Source organism: Petaurus breviceps, unplaced genomic scaffold, assembly GCF_028583685.1.
Source record: "Petaurus breviceps papuanus isolate PSGF00001 unplaced genomic scaffold, PetGlider_PUasm1.0 174, whole genome shotgun sequence".
NCBI classification, from domain to species: domain Eukaryota; kingdom Metazoa; phylum Chordata; class Mammalia; order Diprotodontia; family Petauridae; genus Petaurus; species Petaurus breviceps.
This window is the reverse complement of record NW_027185761.1, coordinates 68,758,165-68,779,760: the sequence shown is the minus strand read 5'-3', so window position 1 is coordinate 68,779,760 and position 21,596 is coordinate 68,758,165. Positions and strand designations below refer to the sequence as shown.

The 21,596-nt window shown below is 44.1% G+C and overlaps 1 protein-coding gene across 1 annotated transcript in view; it reads right to left on the bottom strand.

Moving 5' to 3' along the window:
• The window catches only part of TKT (transketolase), a 495,005-nt gene that overhangs the window by 36,586 nt on the left and 436,823 nt on the right, over window positions 1-21,596 (bottom strand). The window lies entirely within an intron of this gene.

Below are 21,596 nucleotides of genomic sequence, written 5' to 3'. Positions count from 1 at the left end.
TTCTTTCTTTCTTTCTTTCTTTCTTTCTTTCTTTCTTTCTTTCTTTCTCTCTTTCTTTTTCTTTCTCTCTCCATTTCTTTCTTCTGTCTTTTTTAAGGCTATCAGGGTTACAAATTTTCTCCCCATCTTTTCCCTACCCACCACCCCAAAACAGTGATCCCACTGTATACCCCCTCCCCCAATCTGCTCTCTCCTATATCCTCCCCATGCCCCCTCCAACTTTCCAGTAGGGCAAGATGGATCTCTATTCCCCAGTGCTTGTATATCTTATTTCCCAGTTGCAGGTAAAAAAAAATGATAATAAAATTTTTAAAAAATATTTTATTTTAAAATTTTGAATTCCAGATTCTTTCCCTTCCTCCCTTGTCACCCACCCTTACTGGGAAGATAAGCAATTCAATATAGGTTGTACATGCATAGCTATGCAAAACATTTCCATAGTGGATATATTGTGAAATACTGACTATATTTCCCTCCATCCTATCCCACCTCCCCCACTGAAACAAATATTTCTTAAGCCCCCACCTGGTATGTGCTAGGGCAGAACTATGCTGGGTTCTAGACAAAAACAAAGAATGGATCAAGCCCTCCTCACAGGGAGCTTGCTTTCTAATGGGAGAAACAACAAATACTCATGAAATGCAGATAGCACAAAGTTCCCGAATCCAGCCATTCTCTCATAAAGTAGTTAATGCACAGGCGAGGGCGAGGGAGCTGGCAAGCGCGCACACACACACAGAGTAGTTAAATACAAAATAGTTTGGATGGGAGAGAATGAGCAATGGGGGGGGAGGGTACCAGGAAAAGCTCCCTGTAAGTGAAGGCACTTGTGTTAGGTTTAAAGGAAGATGGGACTCTGTGAGGTGAGGGTGAAGCAGAGAGTATTTCAGGCATTTTGGTGACCAGAACAAACTCACAGAAACAGGAGATGGAGAGGCCTGAGTGAGGAGACAGAAAAGGCCTTTTGGCTAGATCAAAGTGTGTAGTGTCCAGTGAAACTGTAGAGACAGATTTGGGGCCAGGTTGTAAAAGGCTTTAAAGGCCAAACAGACAAGCTGACTCAATTCTTTTTTTTTCTTTTTTTTTTTTTGGAGGGCAATTAGGGCTAAGTGACTTGCCCAAGGTCACATGGCTAGGTTTTGTGTGTGTGTGTGTTAAGTCTCTGAGGCTGGATTTGAACTCAGGTCCTCCTGACTCCAGGGCTGGTGCTCTATTCAGTGCACCACCTCGCTGCCCCCCCCCCCCCCGATGTTCAATTCTAAAGGCAATAGTAAGGCACTGGAGTTGGGAAGGTAAAAGAGTGTCATGGTCTGATCTGTTCCTGGAAAGTTCCTCAGGTAGCAGTGTGGAGTATATACTGGAATGGGAAGAGACTGAAAGCTGAGAGCCCTTAGATGGACCATTCCTATGTTTGGAAACCTTGGACTCTGAGTTCTTTCCAACAGTGCAAAACTTGAGTGGGAAACGAAAAGAGGGGTAGCCTAAGACCTGTCCTTAAACCTAGGCTTTGAACTTCATGACTCCAGCCTTCAGTCAGAGGATCAGAGGGGACTGATAAGTCAGCACCAAGGCCTTGCAGGATGCTGGACCTACCTTTACTGCAATCTAGCTCTTGCCCTCAGAATTGGTAGACTGGTTCTGGAATGTCCTTAAATACGAACATTCATATGATGACAGAATAGTTCTCTTTTCTGTGCTGTGGAATAGAAGGAGCTCTCAACCCACTGTGGTTCCAGCTCTATCACTAATGAACTGTGTCCTTGGGCTAATCATTTAACTTCTGGGAGCCTCAGTTTCCTCAGCTGTCAAATGGGCATAAGAAATCCCTCCAAGAGCAATCTGGAACTATGCCCAAAGGGCTATAAATAATTTCATGCCCTTTGACCCAGCAATACCACTTCTAGGGTTGTATCCCAAAGAGATCAGAAAAGTGGGAGGAAGGCCCATATGTACAAAAATGTTTATAGCAGATCTTTTTGTTGTGGCAAAGAATTGGAAATTAAGGGGGTGTCCATCAATTGGGGAATGGCTGAACAAGTTGTGGTATATGCATGTTATGGAATTATTGCGCTATAAGAAACGGGGAGCAGGCGGTCTTCATATTTACCTGGAGAGGCTTAAAAGAACTGATGCTGAGTGAGAAGAGTAGAACCAGGAGGAATTTGTACGCAATTACAGACACAACGTATGTGTGATGACCAACTTTGATAGACTGGACTCTTCTCAATAATGCAGGGATATAAGTCAATCCCAAAAGACGCATGATGGAGAGAAAAACGTGCATCCAGAGAAAGAACTAGAAAGAACTAAATTTATATCCAGGTGGAAGCAAAATACCTGATCTTTTTCGTTCTCTTATTTGATTTTATGTCCTCTTTACCATTTTTCATTCCAGCTGGTATAATCCATCCTTATAAACTGACCATTGTATAATGTGAAAGTATTTACAGATCCTATACTTGATTATAAGACGCCACGGGGGGGGAGGGAAAGGAGGGGGACAAAATGTGAAATTCAAGGAATTGTGGAATTGAATCCTGTAAACTAAAAGGAAACAAACAAATTAATAAATTAAAAATTGAATTAAAAAAACAAAGTTAAAGCATGATTGTTTTTTATTATTAGTGACATTACTTATTATATATACTCTGTCAGACAAATCTATTGCCCTATATTTGAAGAAAAAATATAAATTATGCATAATACATAGGTATAATATGCAAGTACATATGCATGTCTGGGAGTGTGTTTATATACTTCATAAAGAATTGGGAGCAGAAATTTGAAATTCTGTTTGAAATACTGAATTCCCTGTGTGGTCTTGGGTAAGTCACTTAATCTCTCTGTTAACCTTAAGTTTCCTCATTTGTAAAATTGTGGACTTGATGATCTCTGAGGTCCATTCAGAATAAAACTACAGTCCTCTCTGGCCATGTGACCACTCTATCTTCACTTTTCATCACACATTTGTCTAGTGGAATTCTTTATACTATTTCTCCTTCATAATCCTTTGGCTATTTTTGCAAGGAATTTGAAATATTCTAAATGTCCACCATCTGGTGAATAAGCTATCAGTGCAAGGGCTATATTGGTGTCATTAAAATAATACCAATGGTCATGGGAAGCAAAGGCAGCAGACATAGAGGAAGAGAATCACCCCCCAAGACAGCTCTCCAAGAAGAAAAATGGTATGGTCTTGCAAATTCCAGGACCACCATAAAAGAATAAGGTGTTATGCACATGTAGGGAGAAATTAAATCTTCAGCATAACAAACAATTCTTTTATTGTCATAAATGTATTTTCAATAGGTTTGTTTGTGTTTAAAGTTAAGTAAGAAATATTTATTTGGTAAAGAATGAGTTACTCAATATAATTCAATTCAATTAACACTTTTTGAGTACCCACTATGTGTCAGGCAATGTGCTAAAAGTTAGGGATGCAAAAAAAAAAATTATTCCCTGCCCTCAAGGAACTTGCTTTCTATAGAAAGGGGACATAGGATAAGAAAGCAGGGGTGTGTATATATGCAACTATAAATATGTATGTATATATATACACATACGTATATATCTATATACATATAGACTATATAGTGAGAAACAATGTATCTACACACACATATACATAAACACACACATATGTAGCACCTGATCTGGGTTATTCTCCAAACTTGAACCAACTGGGCTGGTTGCCCAAAGGATACCTGCTGCTTGATTGTCTATAACTCCATGGGGTTATATTTCTCAAAGTATAGCTTGTGAGCCCCCATTGGGGTATGCTTCCCCTTAATGATCAGCAAATAGAAACACCTTTTAGCAAAGACATTTACCAAGATAGCAAGCCATAGTAGGAATATTAGCTACAAAGCATTCCTCCCAAAACTGCTGGGGTGGGGGTGGGGGGCAGGGGAGTGCACTCTTTCACAACGACATATAACATTCATGGGAGTGGTAGGCACAAACTTAAAGTACAGCAATAGTGAGGCACATGTGTAGTGAATACATGTTGTCATTCAGTCATTCAGTCACATCCCAATCTTCATGACCCCACGGACCATATCATGCCAATATTGTCCATGGGGTTTTCTTAGCAAAGGTACTGGAGTAATTTACCATATCCTTTTCTAGTGGATTAAGGCAAACAGAGGTTAAGTGACTTGCCCAGGGTCACACAGTTAGTAAGTATTTGAAGCTATATTTGACATCAGGTTTTTCTAACTCCAGGCCCAGTGCTCTATCCACTGAGCTGCCTCCAGGGAATCCATATGGCAAGGACATTCACAACTCAAAAACCGTGGGGCCTGAAAGACTTTCTTCCCTTGTACAGTCAGTCCTCTCTGTGGCCCACCTCTCGATGGCCAGGGTTAGCTCTCTTTGGAGAGTTCAGGCACATTTCTTTTCTGCTGTCAGGTATTCTGTTCCTCACAGCTTATTCCTCCCTCTTGTGACTGTCTCTGTATCCCTGTGTCTGCTCCCTCAACTATGGTTCAATCTCTCAAACCAACAAAGTCTGCACATGCTGGATACGGTGTCTACTCATGGGCAATAGGGGTGAAAGTCAGCTCCCTCTAATTCCATCAGAGAAGTGTTCAGGTTTCATAAAGGGTTCAGCAAGTGTTGGCACTCCCTTATTGTTTTTAGTGACCCAGTGGATAGAGCATGGGACTTGGTATTAGGAAGTCCTGAGTTCAAATCCTACCTCAGGATTAATACCACTTACCAGCTATATGGTCATGTTCAAGTGAAATAAAATATGCACTATACCTCACTAACCTTAAAGAATTTTATAAATGTGTGCTACTATTAGTTATTAAGTTATTTGAGTCTTTGTTTCCTCATCTGCAAAAATGAGGATAACATACTGACTTCACAGAGCTTTTCTGAAGGTCAGTGGAGTGATGTATGTGAAGAACTTTGTAAACTGTAAAGCACTATTTAAATGCTGGCTGGCTGTCATCATTACTACATTTTGTGACTACATCAACTAAAGGTATTATGAGGGGCAATCCCTTTCTTTCCATGGAAATAAGTAGGTACAAAATAATGGAAGGGGAAGGGGGGAGTTGGAGATACAAGCAACTTGGAGAATTAGGAAAGCTATCATGTTATATTAGAACTGAGCCTTGCAGGGAACTAGGGACTGTAAGAGATGGGGGGGGGGGGGGCATTCCAGAGATGAGGGAGGGACAGCCAAGGCAAAGACACAGGCGGGAAATGTTAGGTCACGTGTGAGAAACGTCTACTGGGCCAGTTTGGATGGAGTTGGGAGAGCATGTGGGGAGAAGTGTGTTCTGCTCTCAATCAGTAAGCTTTATCAAGCTCCTGCAACATTCCAGGCACTGTGCTAAGCATGGAGGATACAAAGAGGCAAAAGATAGTTCCTGCCCTGGAGGAATGGATACATTCTAATGGTTACATACATTACAATCAGATGGATACAGTAGAGACCTGCTTCCTTATTGATTCTGCTAGGGCAGGGTTCTTAACATTTTGGGGGGCCTGTTGTTCCCTTTTGGCGACCTGGGGAAATATCACCTCCTTAATACACAAAATGAAATACATAGGGTAACAAAAGAAGTTGAATTTATTGAAATGGTTATTTAAAAATGTTTTTAACTTCCCAGGGCTCGATTTAGGAACACTAGTGATCTCTTAAACCGGGGGGCGGGGGGGGTTTGCTTAGAATTCACCCTCCTTGTAGGTGCCATTTGCTTTTCAATATTTCTGTATAATATTCTGTGGGTTCTTCCTCCATTTTTTTGCATCTGTTCATACAGATGACCAGTCCCCTCATGTATAGGGTAGAAATTTGAGCCTCAGAGAGTTAAAGGGATTTCTTCAAGTTTGCACAGGAAATAAGTACCTAGGTACCCAAGCAGGTGCCCAGCTAATGTAGTAATGTAATGTTTCAGCTTCAGCCTCCTGAGTACAAATTCAGTAGCCTTTACATGTCTTTAGTTCTTTCATGATATGTTCTTTTATTATTATTTGCTTTTTGGAGGGCAATTGGGGTTAAGCCACTTGCCCAAGGTCACAAGGTTAGTTTTGTGTGTGTATGTGTGTTAAGTGTCTGAGGCCGTACTTGAACCCAGGTCCTCCTGACTCTAGGGCCAGTGCTCTATTCACTGCACCCTCTAGCGGCCCCCATAATCTGTTCTTGAATGAGTGAGTGAATGATGAATGAAAAAGTTTCTATTACATGCTATGTGCAGAGCTCTAGGAAAGCAGGACAGTCTCTGCTTTGAAGGAACTCACATTTTAATGAGAGAGATAACACTTAGAGCCATGAGTCTGCTAGAAGCATCCCATGGTGCCCAGGGGCAGTGGCAAAGTGGATGGTCTGGCCTCTTCTTGGTAGTCATTGTCCCTGATAAAATCTGATCAGTTTCTCCTGATGACCCATTTTTCCAGGGCCAGGGGCTCTGGGGGTCCTGCTTTACCCAGTGGTTGTATCAGGGATTTGGATGAAGAGGCAGTTGGCACAGTGTCCCAACTACATCTCAAACAAGGGTAGCAATGCCACCCTGCCTATTTCCCAGGACTGGTGTTAAATACAGGTGAGACAGTGGCTATGAGTGTGCTTTGAAATATAAGTGAAAGCCCTTCCAAGCCCTTTAAAGTATGGATTGCAAATCCTTTACAAATAAATGTAAGGGCTTATTGTGATTCCTCAGGGAATACCCTGTATTAGGCATGAAGATATTCTGCCTTTAAGTCAAACCCTAGAGAAGTTCAAATGTTCAGAAGTGGGCTCCTGGCTCTGGCAGTGACCTACAGCATCCCTGCCCCTCCCCCAAAGCTACTATTTCTTTTGCCTCAGTTTCCACACCAGTAACATAAGTCCAGCTGGGTTTTATATAAGGTATAGCTAGTTAAAACTAACAGAGTGTTTTGCAATCCCATTTTGGGGAGTATGTCCAAATGCTCAGAGATGAATCAGTAGACAAAGATGATTGCCAATGCATGTGGAAAGCACATGTACAGACATGCGCACACATACACACACGTCAGGTGAATTGATTCTTGTTGCTGCTCAGTGGTCTGATCCACTGTGGCTCGTGGGTTTTGGTGGAACCTTGGCACACTCCTTTCTGCCTGGAAATGCTAAACCAAACAAAGTCTGGAAGTTGGTGCTTTTGGCTAGGGCCTTGCCCCTGTTTTTATGTCCTAGACTCCTTGGGCAGCAGGCTGGAGAAGCCAAGGACCCCTTCTCTGAGTTTTAAATGTGCAAAATAAGCTACGTGGGGTCTCAACGGAAACCTAAGGTAGGTGAAAATAAAAATGGGATGGTTTCTTGAGTCCAGTTCATTCCACCCTACTCCACATCTATCCTCAGGACCCCGAGGGTCAAGGAGGCGTATGGAGAAAGCGTCAGATTCCTGAGAGGGGCAGCAAATGTCAAGTGGGTGTCTGGTGGAGCATAGAGGAGGGGACCCCTGGGACCCCAGGGTTTCCACACCTTGTCTGGGCCCCCTGTCTACACAAGGCCTTAAAAAGTAGAGGCTTTTGGGTCAGTCCTTGAGGCCCAGAGTGGTTGTCACTTATACCATACATTGGGTTTGTAAAGCACTAGTAAATAACAGTCATTATTACTGAGGGGCAGCAGCTGGGTGGCACAGTGGATAGAATGCAGGGCCTGGAGTTAGGAAGACTTGAGTTCAAATACAGCTTCAGATACTCCCTAGCTGTGTGACCCTGGGCAAATCACTTAACCCTATTTGCCTCAGTTTCCTCACCTGTAAAATGAGCTGGAGGAGGAAATGGAAAACCACTCCAGGATCTTTGCCACGAAAACCCCAAATGGGGTCACAGGGAGTCAGACACAACTAAAATAGCTGAACAGAAACAATAAAAAATGCCGTCTTCTGCTTCTCTCCCTGGTCACACACCTAGTAAAGCCGGGCAGCCCACATCATTCTCTTCTCCTTTTATGACTGCCAGTACTCATGTTCACACTAACAAAGTAAGTATCCCACATCTAGAGAATGAAGATTCAAACCCAGACACCATCATCTTCCCACTTTCCCTGAGGCATAATAACTCAGTCATTTAAAGCTTTCACTGCCTTCACAATAACCCCACAAAGTAGGTGGTACATGAATTATTTCCCCCGATTGACAGGAAAAGAAACTGAGATTTTGAGAGGCAAGGTGCCTTAAGCATCTTATGGAGCTGGATAGTGTCAGGAGTAGATTGTGAGGCAAAGAACACCAGATCCGGATTTAGAGGACATGGCTTGTAGTCCAGCTCTTCAGAGAACTGGGCCAATCACATTTCTATGGGCCTCAGTTTCCTCCTCTGATAATCCGTCCTTTTCAACCCTAGCTTTCCAGCACTGCAAGGCCAGACATCATTCTGCCCCTCCCCACTCCCCAGGGCCGCCAGGCACCTTGGGAGAGGGGGATGCTGGCTTAAAATATTAAGATCTGGTCAATCGGGCAAACTTTTCCACCTTCCTTATCTTCCTGGGGCCCTGACCCGGCTAAGGCACATGGAAGGCATATCTGGGCAGGCATCGGACGGACCGACTTATTTCTGAAAGCAGTCATGTGCTTTTGTAGGCAACCCCTGCTCCACTGCCCAATTGTGCACCAGCAGAAGTAGCCAAGTGCCTGGACATGTGTCCCCATGGAGATGCTCCAGGAGCTCTCCCTCTCACGGAAGTGCACAGCTCCTGCAGGGCATTTCTACACAGAGGACATCCTCTTTCATTCTTGTCTTCCTTCCCCCAGGCCGACTGCAATGCCTAGTCATCATGGTTTGCACCTTGAGATTTGGGTTCTGGGGCCAGAGCCAGGACTCCACCCAAAGCTGGGGACCCCAGGAGAACCCTCTGGCCATACTTGTGCTTCTCTGGAGGTGGGCAGGAGAGGAAAAAGCATGCAAAGGCAAGCAGCTGTCTCACCAGGAAAGGGATGGGAACTGGAGTCAAAGCTTTTCTGGCTGCTGTTACTGTCATTTCAGCTGTGTTTGACTCTTCATGACCCCATATGGAATTTGTTTGGCAAAGACACTGGAGTGATTTGCCATTTCCTTCTCCGGATTATTTTACACATGAGGAACTTGGGCAAACAGAGTGAAATGACTTGCCCAGGGTCACATAGCTAGTGAGAATCTGAGACCAGATTTTAACTCAGGGAGGTGAATCTTCCTGACTTCAGGCCCAGTGCTCTGTGCACTATGATACCCCCTAGTTGCCCCAAATCCCATCAGAAAGCTACAAAATGTCCCTAGCTGAGAGAGGAGCTTTATTATCATAACCTGGGTTCAAATCCAGTCTCTGCTATCTATCCTCTGACCCCTCTCTTTCATCATCTGTAAATGAGGTAGATTGACAAGATTAGGAGTTCTTGACCTGGGGAGCATGAACATTAATAAAAACAATTTTTGATAACCATTTCAATATGATTTGTTACTTTTCTAGTCTTGTACATTTTATTCATTTAAAAATAAGCTGAGAAGGGGCCCATAGGGTTTCCCAGACTACCACCAAAGGGGTCCATGACATAAAAAAGGTTAAGAATACCCTGATTATATAATAGCAATAGCAGAAATTCACATAGAGCTCTTTTTTTTTTTGGCTTTTTGGAGGGCAATTGGGGTTAAGTGACTTGCCCATAGTCACACAACTAGTAAGTATGTCAAGTGTCTGAGGCCAGATTTGAACTCAGGTCCTCCTGACTTCAGGGCTGGTATTCTATTCACTGAGCCACCTAGCCACCCCCTCCACATAGAGCTTTAATGTTTGCAAAATGCTTTACATTTTGGATTAATTTCTGGAATTATTAAATAGGGACAGGCAACCCGGTTCTTTGGGTACTCCCCAGGAAAGACCCACAATGGCTGTGGGAAGTAATGCTTCAATGACACTTTAATAAGGCACAGAGACAAACAGTAAAAAGGGGAGGAGATATGGAGGCAAATGGCGTGGGGACAGGATGGGGTGGTGGAGGAAGGCAGACAGAGCTGGGGAAGAGAACAGGGAGGGGGAGAGTCACGTATGTAACCATGGGTTAGAATTGGGAGCACTGAGCAGCATGGATCCAGATGGTGATGGGAGAGGGCTAGGGGTGGGAGGAGTCTGGGGCTTCATTTCTATAGAGTTTGGTGGTTGACAGACTAGTTCTTAACTGTGCCACCTTGGGGTTAGCTCATTGACAGAGCTGCACCATCTCAGAGTTATCAGCAATGTCTGGGGCTCTGCTGGTGTTACTGAGGGTGATATTTGGAACTTATCTGAAGCCTTCAGAGCATGGCAGTTAGCAGGATGAAAGGGACCTGACAGCAAGGCCTAGATGGCTGCCTCTGATTTAGCATGTCATCTCAGGACGGGATTTCTAACTAATCATATGGTCTGCAAGTTCTGTTCCTTTGATCTATAGGACAGTCTGTAAGTGGCATCTACCCTTTACAACCTTCCTTCCTGCTGCTGTGCTTGTATGCTGGATACTTATAAATTATTTTATTTACTATCCTTCTAGAAAGGGAGGAAGTGATCAGGACCAGAACAAGATATAATTTCAACACATATATATATTATCATTCAATCTAAGCAATAACTCAGTGAGGTAGGTATAAAAATCTCCACTTTACAGGTGGGGAAACTGAGGCATACACTGCTGAAAGGACCCACCCAGCTGTCACACTGCTAGCAAATACCAAGGGAGGGATTTGAATTCAAGTCTCCCTGATTCCAAGTCCAATGCTATGTCCACTAAGCTAGGCCAAGGCTGTGGTGCCTCTCCATACAGAGATGGCCCAGAGTGTGACATAATGCAGTGAACACTGGACCTGGATTCTATCCAAACATTGCCTTGGAGCTTTCCATGTTAATGACCTTGATAAAGAAATCAGCACCTTGAGGTAGCTGGTAGTACAATGGATAGAGCACTGAGCCTATCAGGGAGACCTGAATTCAAATCTGGCTTCAGACCCTTTCTCTCTAACTTTGCCTTTGTTGGCATCAATTTCCTTATCTGGGGAGGGGGGAGGGGGGGGGCTTGAGAGTAGCACCTACCTCCCAAGGTGGTTAGAAGGATCAAATGAGATCATATTTGCACAGCACTAGGCACATAATAGATGATTAATGAGTATTTATGCCCAGAGAGTGGAATTCTCGGGCATTTATAAAGCTTAGTATTTTTGCCTGTACCACCTCTTCCACACATGCCCCTACCTTGAATGTGGTCACACCTGCTTCTGGCTCCAATGGCTTTTTTTGATCCTCATTCTCCTTGACTTCTCTGTCGTCTTTGACACAGTGGATCACTCTCTCCAGCTCAATTGTCTCTTCCCTCTGGGTCACTGGGACACGACTAGTTCCCTTTCTTCCTATGTGACCACTCCTCTCAGTCATGCTATCTCTCAGGGCTCTTCTCTTCACGTTCTGTACTGTTTCTATATTTGGTCTCATCATCTTCCTTGGGTTTAATTATCATTTCTATGCTGATGATTCTCTCCTCTCTTCCTATCCTATCCCAACTTCTTTGTTGACCTTCAATCTCATATCTCCAACAGCCTTCCAGACAAGTTGGATTGTACATTCAGGAGGCATCTTAAACTTCTAACCCTTGTCCCATTGGCACGGGACTGTCGTTATTGGTGGGAATTAAGGCCTGCCTCATATGAAGTGGGACAGGAGTTGGGCATGGGCCAGAGTTTCAGTTCTCAGCCAGTCCTGCCATTGGGAGGGACTCTTCACGTGAGAGTTTTCTTTTAGTGAAGTCTTGAGTCAGCTTCCAGCTTTGAGAGAAAAGATGGAAGTGTCCAACTGTACTTCATGTTGTCAAAGGAAAAGGCACTGGGAAGACCGGAGAGGAGCAGGCAGTCTCAGTCATGTCTGCGTTCTCTGCTTGGTGCCCTAGAAGTTTGGGGGATTTCCCTTGGGTGAGATCCAGGACATTCTTTTGGTTGAGATCTCCCAATCTCCATATAGTCTTGTACCTTTCTCCTTTGGGTGCCTTTTCCAATTTCTGTCTTACTAAGATTTAGATAAGTGGGGTTTTTTGCTATCCATTATGTGTTCATTGTGGAAGCAGTGTTTGGTCAAGCCTTGGATATAGACCTTGGGGTCCACCTTCACCCAAAATGACAAAAGTGATCAAAAGTCAAATGGAGCCTGATCACGTCCCCCAGATGAACAATATTTTAGAGGACAGATACACTTGTAGCCTCCATGCTCTATCTTTGAGGAGAGCAGAAGGCTAACCTCTGCCCCCAACCTCCTGTTTCCTCTCCTGGCAGGAATGAACTCTCCCTTGGAGAAGGGCGGAGGGGGAGAAAAGGCTGGGGATGTCTCTCCTAGCTTTCTCCCAGCCACCGACAGCGACAGGCCCTTCCCCACATGTAGAGACCACCACCTCTCCTATGACTACTTGTGAACATATCTCTACACACAGGCATTCTGCTGCAGAAATAGCATTTGTGGTTGCTTCTATTTTGCAAGATCCTACAGTTGGGGGGTGGGGGACTAAACTTTTTTTTTCTAAAAGCTTGAACAATTTACTTTCAGTCCAGGGATTCTTAGGCTAGCTCATTGTGTTTCAAATGTAGTCAGTAGAGCATACCTTTAAGACCAAATCTTGGGCAGTCCTTCTCCAAGGCCTCCTCCAGTAGATTTTGATGGAAGGAAGAGAGGGCAATTAGCAATTGTTTTCTACCTGCCAGGTTGACTGGAGATCTTCCCCCCCCCCCCCAAACCCCGACTGGGTTTTGTATTTGTGTGTGTGATGGTAAGTGGTAAGGCCACGTTCTTTTGTCTTTAGTGATTGAATAAGCCTTCCCTTTGACAAACTGAGGCCTGGGAAATGTCCTAGATTTAGAAAGAATGTTTTTGGCATTTCCCAGGGGCTAGGTAAACCAGATTAAGTCATCCCCTTTTGGGAAACATGCTGGTTTGCATTGCTTTTGCTTTTTCTTCAGAGGAAATAGAAATTTTTTAGAGCTACAATTTTGTTTATATTCTATTCTATTCCTGGTTATATCCTGTATTATTTTGTCAATGCGGTTTGGGTGTGTAAGAAGCTCATTCTGTCATGGTTTTATCCTTCTGTTGTGCGATCACTGCATGTATTGATAGAGATATTCCTGAAAGTCGCAATGCTGCTAAATGTATAATCATGACTTGCTATATGCTAGTACATGAAGGAGTCTTTGACTTGAATTCGTGTCTTTTCCTGTCCTGTTATACGGTTAAGCATGCTAGATTAAGCCAAGAGCCCATTCACTGCAATTCTGTACATTTGTCCCTTGTGTTAACCTTTGTATTAATGTGGGCATGTCTGGAACAATCTCCAGGAAAGTCTAGAAAGAAGATGATGGACAGTTGGTTGGGTCTCCTAATATCAGGAACAGCTCCAGACATTAAGAATGGGGACATTTGGGGGGCTGCTGGGTGGTGCAGTGAATACAGCACAGGCCCTGGAGTCAGGAAGAATGGGAATGTTTGAAGACTATTGGGCAGAAAAGTGAAAGGATGAGGGGAATCCACAATCAAGGCCACTGATGTTAAGGCTGGTGAGATGACTTGGGAATTTTTTCTAATCCTGCCTGTGGATTTTGACCATAGAAATACACCTGAGGAATTAAGAGTAAGGAGTGGGAATTTCAGACCTCTGCACACATTATTCTAAAAAGTAGGAGGCCTCCCTTCTAATCAAAGGCAGAGCCTCTACAGAAACTGAATGTTACAATTATCCCCCAAATTCCACTTGGGTGTCTTTTTTTTTAAAGCAATTGGGGTTAAGTAACTTGCTCAAGGTTACAGGGCCAGTTATTTTGTGTGGGTGCTAAGTATCTGAAGCTGGAACCGATCCTGGGTCTCCCTACGCCAGGGCCGGCACTCTTACTCACTGCATCACCTGGCCGCCCCTGGGGTGTCTTTTTTATATGTTGGCCTATCTACAACTGCCTTTAGAGCCCCACACCTGTGTAGATGTGCATCCTTCCATGTTCATTGCTATAAACTCAATATGTCTAAAATGGCACCCATTAACTTTTCCCCTAAACCCTCCCCCATCTACCTTCCCTATTCCTTGAGGGCAACACCACCTTCCCAGTCCCTCAGGCTGACAACCTAGGAGTCACCATGGTCTCCACGCTATGTCTTACCCTCCATGTCCTAAGTTGCCAAGACCTATTTGTCGCATCTCGAATCCATCCCCTTCTCTCCTGACACTGTCCCCCCCTCACCTCCTGCCTGGACTATTGCAGTAGCTGCTGGCTGTTCTGGTAGGTGTTCCTACCTTGAGTCTCTCTCCTCTCTAGCCCATCCTCCATTTAGCCACTAAAAGGATTTCCATAAAATGCAAATCGAAGCATATCCCCTCTTATCAATAAATTCCAGTGGTTTTCTATTTTCTCTAGTATAGAATTCAAAATCCTTTGGCATTCAAAGCCTTTTATAACCTATTCCCCTCTTCCCTTTCCAGTCTTCTTGTACCTTACTCCAGGTACTCTTTGATCCGATGACACTGGCCTTCTGGCTGTCCCAGGAACAAGACCCTCATCTCTCAGCTCTGGACATTCTCTCTGGCTATTCTTCATGCCTGGAGGCCTTTCCTTTCTCCACTCTCCCATGAACCTCCTCCCTAGCTTCAGGTCCCAACTGAATCTCATCTTCTAAAAAAGCCTTTTCTCTTTTACTTACTTCCTATTTATGCTATATAGAGCTTGATACTTGTTTTCATCTTGGTAGATTGTAAGCTTTCTGAGGGCAGGGGTAGTCTTTTGCCTCTTCTTGTAGCTCTAGCACTTAGCACAGTGCTTCTGCAGAGCAGGTGCTTGATAAAGCCGAGAGGGGACCAGAAACATCACTAGACCTGAGGAATCTTAGAGCTCAGCTGATCCAGCTTCACTCTACAGAAGAAGAGGCTGAGGCCCAGAGAAAGAGCCATGCCTGGCCCCACAGACTTCACGGTTCAGAGACCTTGCTATCCCTGCTGCTCCTCAGATAAAACCCTGCAGCTCCGGGCCCCAGGAATCTTCTCTGGCCTCTAGGTTCCCCATGCCTGGAATGTTCTCCCTCCTCATCTCTGCCTCCTGGCTTCTACTGGAAGCCTTTGCCAGCACCCTTTAATGCTTCCTGCTCTGGCCCCAAGACCTGAAGGCCAAGTATATGACATTTCATCCCCCAGGATCCTCAGGTGCTCTTAGTGAGATTTGGCGGGATGAGGCCCTCTGCCACTGGCTCAAGCCCTAACCAGTGTGCTGCCCCAATTTTCGCACTACCTGAACCCCAGTCTATTCAACCACTTCAAAGTCAAAAAAGCTTTTACAAAGGAATGTTTACTTCAAAGGCACCACATGCACAAACATACAAACACCCTCCCCCAACACACACATTCACACACATACACATATACTCATATACAATATACACACCACACACATACATACACACACCACACCCTCACATTCTCATACACACTGTCACACAAACACACACCACACACTCACATACTCATACACACTGTCACACACACACACACACACACACACACACACACAAACTTCACCTCTGTCTCAGGCAAGGAGAGGAGGTTGTGGTCACATTTAGTTCAGCTCCTGCATAGCATCAGTCCCACCATGTTCTAAGTCCCAGACCTCCATGGCCTTGTGCCCTGGCACCCTGGCTTCTCATGGCTTCCCCAGCTGTGAGCAACATCTGTTCTGGAATCCCTGGCTCCAAGGTCACCATGGCTGGAGTTCCCAGGTCTGAGGACTACATTGGCTGTGCTTAGAAGTGAAAAAGGACAAAACAGACCCAAATCTCTGACCTGAATTTCAGGGTCATAGGGCCTAAAAGGGACAGGGGGAGGGTAGCTCTTCCCTCATACCCAGTTAAGTGCCTGGTGCCCACCCTCTAGGTGAGCAGGACTTTCACCCCCTGGACATTGTTGCAAAGGAAGAAAGAGTAATGGAGGCCTCAATGAAGCCTCTTCTTCTGGCTAATCTCCTGTCTTCCTTCCCTGCCCAAATTTAGTGGCTGAAAAAGGAAGTCTCATTTTTTTTTTTGTCCAGGGGTATGTAAGTGAGGCAAAGATGTGATTAGGATCAGGGAGCCTGAGCAAATCAGCCCTCTCAGCTCTTCACAGACTTATCATTTTAGGGCTCCAAAGTCTCAGATGAGCATTAATTAATAACCTCAAAGTTCCCCAAGGAAGAGTAAATATGTTGTTAAAACCTTCAGCTGACTCAGAGATAGGGTGAGTCATTCTCAGAAGAAGTAGCTTTTGAGCTGAGATCCCAGGTTCCAACAACCAGGATTCCTGCTGTCTTGTTGATAATAATGTCCCTCCTTAGCTCTAGAAGCTTCCGTCCTTCTGTTTTCCTTCAGGATAAAAAGAGTTAAGAGGATAGCACAATGCTAGTATTAAACTATACTGAAAAACTGCAATTGTCAGTTGATCAATTGACCAAGTATTTATTAAACACAGTTTACTAAGTATCTGGCACTTAGGCCCTTGGGAAATCAATACAATGAATGATACAATTCCCAACCACAATAAAATTACATTCTAAGGGGGAAGACAACAGTATTTTGTACAGTATGTAGCCCCTGGCTCAAAGGGCATTTGCATAAGACACTCCTCCATGTATGGGTGAAGGATGGAGCTGGTGAGAGCTTGGGAGAAGAAGGAGCCTGGTTTTCTGGCTGCCAGGTTAGAGAGCTAAGATAGATAGTTTCAGACTCTCATCGGGCCCCTAAAGGGAGAAAAAGATTCTGGGAAGAAACCAATGTGTAAAGGAGCTGGCACCTCCATTATGTCTCTGTTTCCAGTTTACTATAATGAAGACTCAGGGGATTCCTCCTGGATAAGATCTGGCACCTTTATTTTAATTAGGAGAGCTCATTCATTTTGTGTATTACCTTGTGTGGGGGCCATAGCCAGTTGTCCCCACTGTGTCTAAGTCTGAACTCTGATGACACCGGAGGAGAGGGAGAGGCTGAAGACTTTGCAAGGCCTAATCAATTTTGTGTGTTTGTACTGCACAATTTATGTAATGTACACTGGAAGTGCATGAGTGTCCATGTGCATACTCACACACAAACACACACATACCTTATTCTCTTTTATAAGGAACAGAATAGATGACAGTTAAATCTGAGGAAGCTTGGGAAGAAAGGCATTAGCAATTGCAGTGCTCAGAACAGCTTCATGCAGAAGGTGAGTCTTGCCTTTCATTTTGAAGGAAGAGAGAGCAGGGAGTTTTTCTGGCACAAGGGACAATCAATTCAAATGCAATGAAGGTGGAGATGGAGAGTCAAATGTGAATAGCAGATAGGAAGACCTTCTGACTGCATTTTGGAGGGAGGTGAAATAATGTCTCAGGGGACTGGAAGGACAGGCGGTGAGCCAGTTGCAAAGAACTTTAAAATCCCAACAGAGATTATTTTTTAATTTTAGAAACCATAGGGAGCCACTGGAGTTGGTTGAGCAGGGAAATGACACAGTCAGATCTATGCTGATTTATACTGTAAGATAATCCCATGTGCAGTAGAAAGTACGGACTGAAATGGGCAGAGACTTGAGGCTGAGAGATCAATTAGGAGACTATTGGGATAATCTAGGTCAGAAAGATAGATGATAAGCACCAGTTCCAGGATTGTAGCTATTTGAATTGGATAGGGGTCAGAGGTGAGAGAGACATTATAGAGAGAGAAACAGAAAGATTACCAAGTAGTAGATATGTGGACTGGGGGAGTAAGGAGGCAAGGAGACTGTCAAGGTTATGCACCTGGGAGACCCAAAGGCTGAGATGCCTTGGATAAAAACAGGGCAGTTTAGGGAAAATATAACAAGTTCTGTTTTGGGCACACTAAGTTTGAGGACTTATGGGACATTCAGTTTGAAATATCCAGTAACCAATTAGTGAGGTGAGATTGGAACTCATGGGACATTTCGGCACATAGATCTCAGTCATTGGCATAGGGATGATAATTAAACCCATGAGAGTCTATGAAATCCTCAAGAAAGAAGTTGTAGGGAGAAAAGAGTAGGGGCCCTTGAGCAGAGCGTTGGGGAGTGACTATAGCTAGGGGGTAGGAGCCAGTAAAGGGGATTGAGAAGAAGCAATGAGGCAAATAGGAACAGGAAACAGCAGGTTGTAGTCATGAAAGACCAGAGAGAAGGCAGTGTCCAGGAGATGGTGGCCAGTCACATCAAACACAGCAGATAGGCTAAGGTCATTGTAAAGTGATTATGTTGGAAGCCAGATTGCCAAGGGTTGAGGTACCAGTGAGAGGAGAGGAAATGAAGGCAGCAATTTAAATTAGGCTAAATTAGGCAGGGTTTTTTTTTTTTTTTTTTGCCTTTTGGAGGGCAATTGAGATTAAGTAACTTGCCCAAGGTTACATAGCTAGTTTTTTTGTGTTAAGTGTCTGAGGTCAGATCCGAACTCAGGTCCTCCTGACTCTGGGCCTGCGCTTTACTCACTGTGCCACCTAGCCACCCCTAAATTAGGCAGTTTTTAAAAAAAGAAGTTTCTCTTAGAAAGGGAAGAGAGGTATTGGACAATATCTCAAAGTGATGGTAAATCTTTATAAAGGTCTTTTTTTTTTAGTAGGATGAGATTTGGGCATATTTGAAAGCAGTATGGAAGAAACCAGTGCTGGTTGAAGGTTAGAGTTATAATTGAGCTTACAATCTGTTGGAGAAGATGGAGGGTTTGGATTAAGTAGACATGTACAGGGTTTTGTTAAGGAGAAGGATGGTTTCATTGTCAGAGATAGAAGGAAAGGGGTTGGTTGTAAGTCCAAAGAGGGAATTGAATGAGTGGGACAGTGGGGTATGATGTTACAGGGTTTTGAGAAGAAGAGAGTAGAAGAATGAGTTAGTGTTTCAGAATCTGTCATAACCTAGCCCTCTTCTCTGTGCCCAGTCTTCTTACACCTTCCTTCCTTCATATATTCTGCAAACTGGTCTCCTGGCTGTTCTTTGAACAAGACAATCCAGTTCCAAATGCCAGCTATTTTCACTGGATATCCCCCCATGCCTAGAACGCTCTCCTTCCTCCTCTCTCCCTCCAGGTTTCCCCAGGCTTCCTTCAAATCTCAATGAAAATTCCACCTTCTAGGGGCGGCCAGGTAGCACAGCAAGTAAGAGCACCGGCTCCAGTGTTGAGAAGACTTAGAGATCGAATCCCGGGCTCAGACACTTAGCACCCACCCAGAAACACCTGGCCGTGTAACCTTGAGCAAGTTACTTAGCCCCAATTGCTTAGGGGCGGCCAGGTGGCTCAGCGAGTAAGAGTACCAGCTCCAGTGTTGGGACGACCTGGAGATCAAAGCCTGACCACACCCAGAAATAACTGGCTGTGTAACCTTGAGCAAGTTACTTAACCCCGATTGCTTAAAAAAAAAAAAAAGAAAGAAAGAAAATTCCACCTTCTATAAGTCTTTCCAGATTCCACTTTAATCTTAGTGCCTTCCTTCAGTTTATCTCCAATGTATCCCATACATATCTCAGAATTATTTGCATATGTTGTTTGCATATCATTTCCCTCATTCAATTGTAAGCTCCTTGAGGGTGTGTTCTGTTTTTACCTTTTTTGTACCCCCAGCACTAAGAACTGTGCCTACTACACAGTAGGCACATAATAAATACTTGTTGACTGCCTACCTGAATGATTTAAAATTTCCCAGTGAAGTAAAAGGCAAGGATCTTAGTTAAGACAGAGGAGGTAGGAGTTGTGTGAGGCTTGAAGAGAGAAGAGGTTTAGAAAAGATTTTGTATACAGTGAGATAGGGAATTGATTAGGATTGTCTTGCTGAGGGATATGCCTGGTTGAAATTGGATAACAGGAATTTATAATGTACTGGTCAGCATGGCTGATTATAGGATCTGACTATAGAAGAAGGGAAATGAAGTCAGAGCAGGGGTTTTTCACCTGAGAAAGCATTGAAGGGTGGAGGGATTAGAAATTCGGATGAGGGTGAAGAATTGAGTTTAGGTGGAGTAAGGAACAAGGAGAGACAGAAAGATAAGAAGTTTGGTCAGAGAAATATCCATTTTTAATTAAGAAATGGAATACTTGTGGGTAATGGGGAAATCCAGAGATTCTGCTGTGTAGGGTTGAGGGGTCAAAGAGTAGGTCATGGGACTAAAAGAGATTGAGGGATTGAAAGATTAGGGAGTTTGAAGGAGCATCAACATAGATGGTGAAGACCCCTGATATAAAGGCAAGATTTGGTGAGAGGAAAATGGTGAGTCTGGTGCTGACCTTCTCAAAAAAGGAGAATGACCTAGAGAGTGACATAAACCAAATTGTGAATTGAGTAGAAAATTTAAATGAAAGGAGAGTCTGGGTGTAGAAGAGAATGAGGCATATTCTGACTTCTCTTATAGGATCAGTGTGTCAAGGGATAGGGATGAAGTTACAGCCAGTAATAGAAAGGCCAAGGGTGCAGTGTCATCAGATAGGAAACATATCTCATCTGGGGCTAGTAAATGCATGGAATGAGAAAGATGTCTAAGATAAAGGGAAGTAAGATTTAAGTGAGGGAAGTCTGTGCAGTCACCAGCCTCGCTTTCTCCTCTGGACTCATTTGTGTCCAGAGGCAAGATATAGATCTGGAAGACTGGAGATGGCCTTGGATGCAGTGGGAGACTTTGACCTTTTTAAGCCAAGGTCTTTCAGAGTTCTCACTTTGACTGGGGCAACACCCATTCAGTGACTAAGGCTAGGTAGGAAATGAGCCAAGTTTTTTGAGAAAAGAGCCAAAAAATAAACAAAATCAATCTGGGAGGGGAAGACCCAGGGGGTTTCTAACCAAAACAGAAACAATTACTATTCACATTCACACTGAGCCTTCAGGACCCAAACAATGACCATTAAGGGGTCTAAAGCACTAAGTGCTTGAGCTGGGACCTATGGTTGGCCAAACAATGAGAGCCAAAGTGAGTTGGGTTTCAGGAATGGTCTTTAAGAAAGAAATCTAACAAGCAAACCCCAAGATATTTTGCTAGGTTTCAGCCATCAAAATTTACATTTACTTATAATTTATATACTTGTTAAATTACCTGTGGCTCCAACAAGTGGCCACACCTAGGCAAAACTGTCAGCAGATGGGCTAAGCTAGGTTGAGGGTAACTGACAGGCCTCACTACCCCAAGCATGTGAAGACTTCCCCTAGTGGAATGGACATATGAAAACAGTTTGTTCCAATGGCCATGAAGGTGGCTGAAGCAGGCACTGTGGAGCACTTAAAGAGTTTGGTCAGACATCAAGTATACCAAGTTCCTCTGCTGCTTCCTGGGCCATCACCAGTGCCCTTAATGTTTGTCTTGTCACTGGGCTTCAATGACTCTGGGAGAGACAATGAGGCTGACAACTTTGGGCAGCTCTGCCTCACTTAAATCCAATTCCCATACAAGTCAAGACATCACCCATGACGTCAATGGTGCTCTGAAAATGAAGGATGAACAACAATAATAGCACCTTAAACAACAGATTAGAGACCAAACTGGAACTGGCCAGTTGGACAACATAGCTTCCTCCCTCCCTCCTTCCTCCTCCTTCCCTCCCTCCCTCCCTCCTCCTTCCCTCCCTCCCTCCCTCCCTTTCCTTCCTCCTTCTTTCCTGCCTCCCTCCCT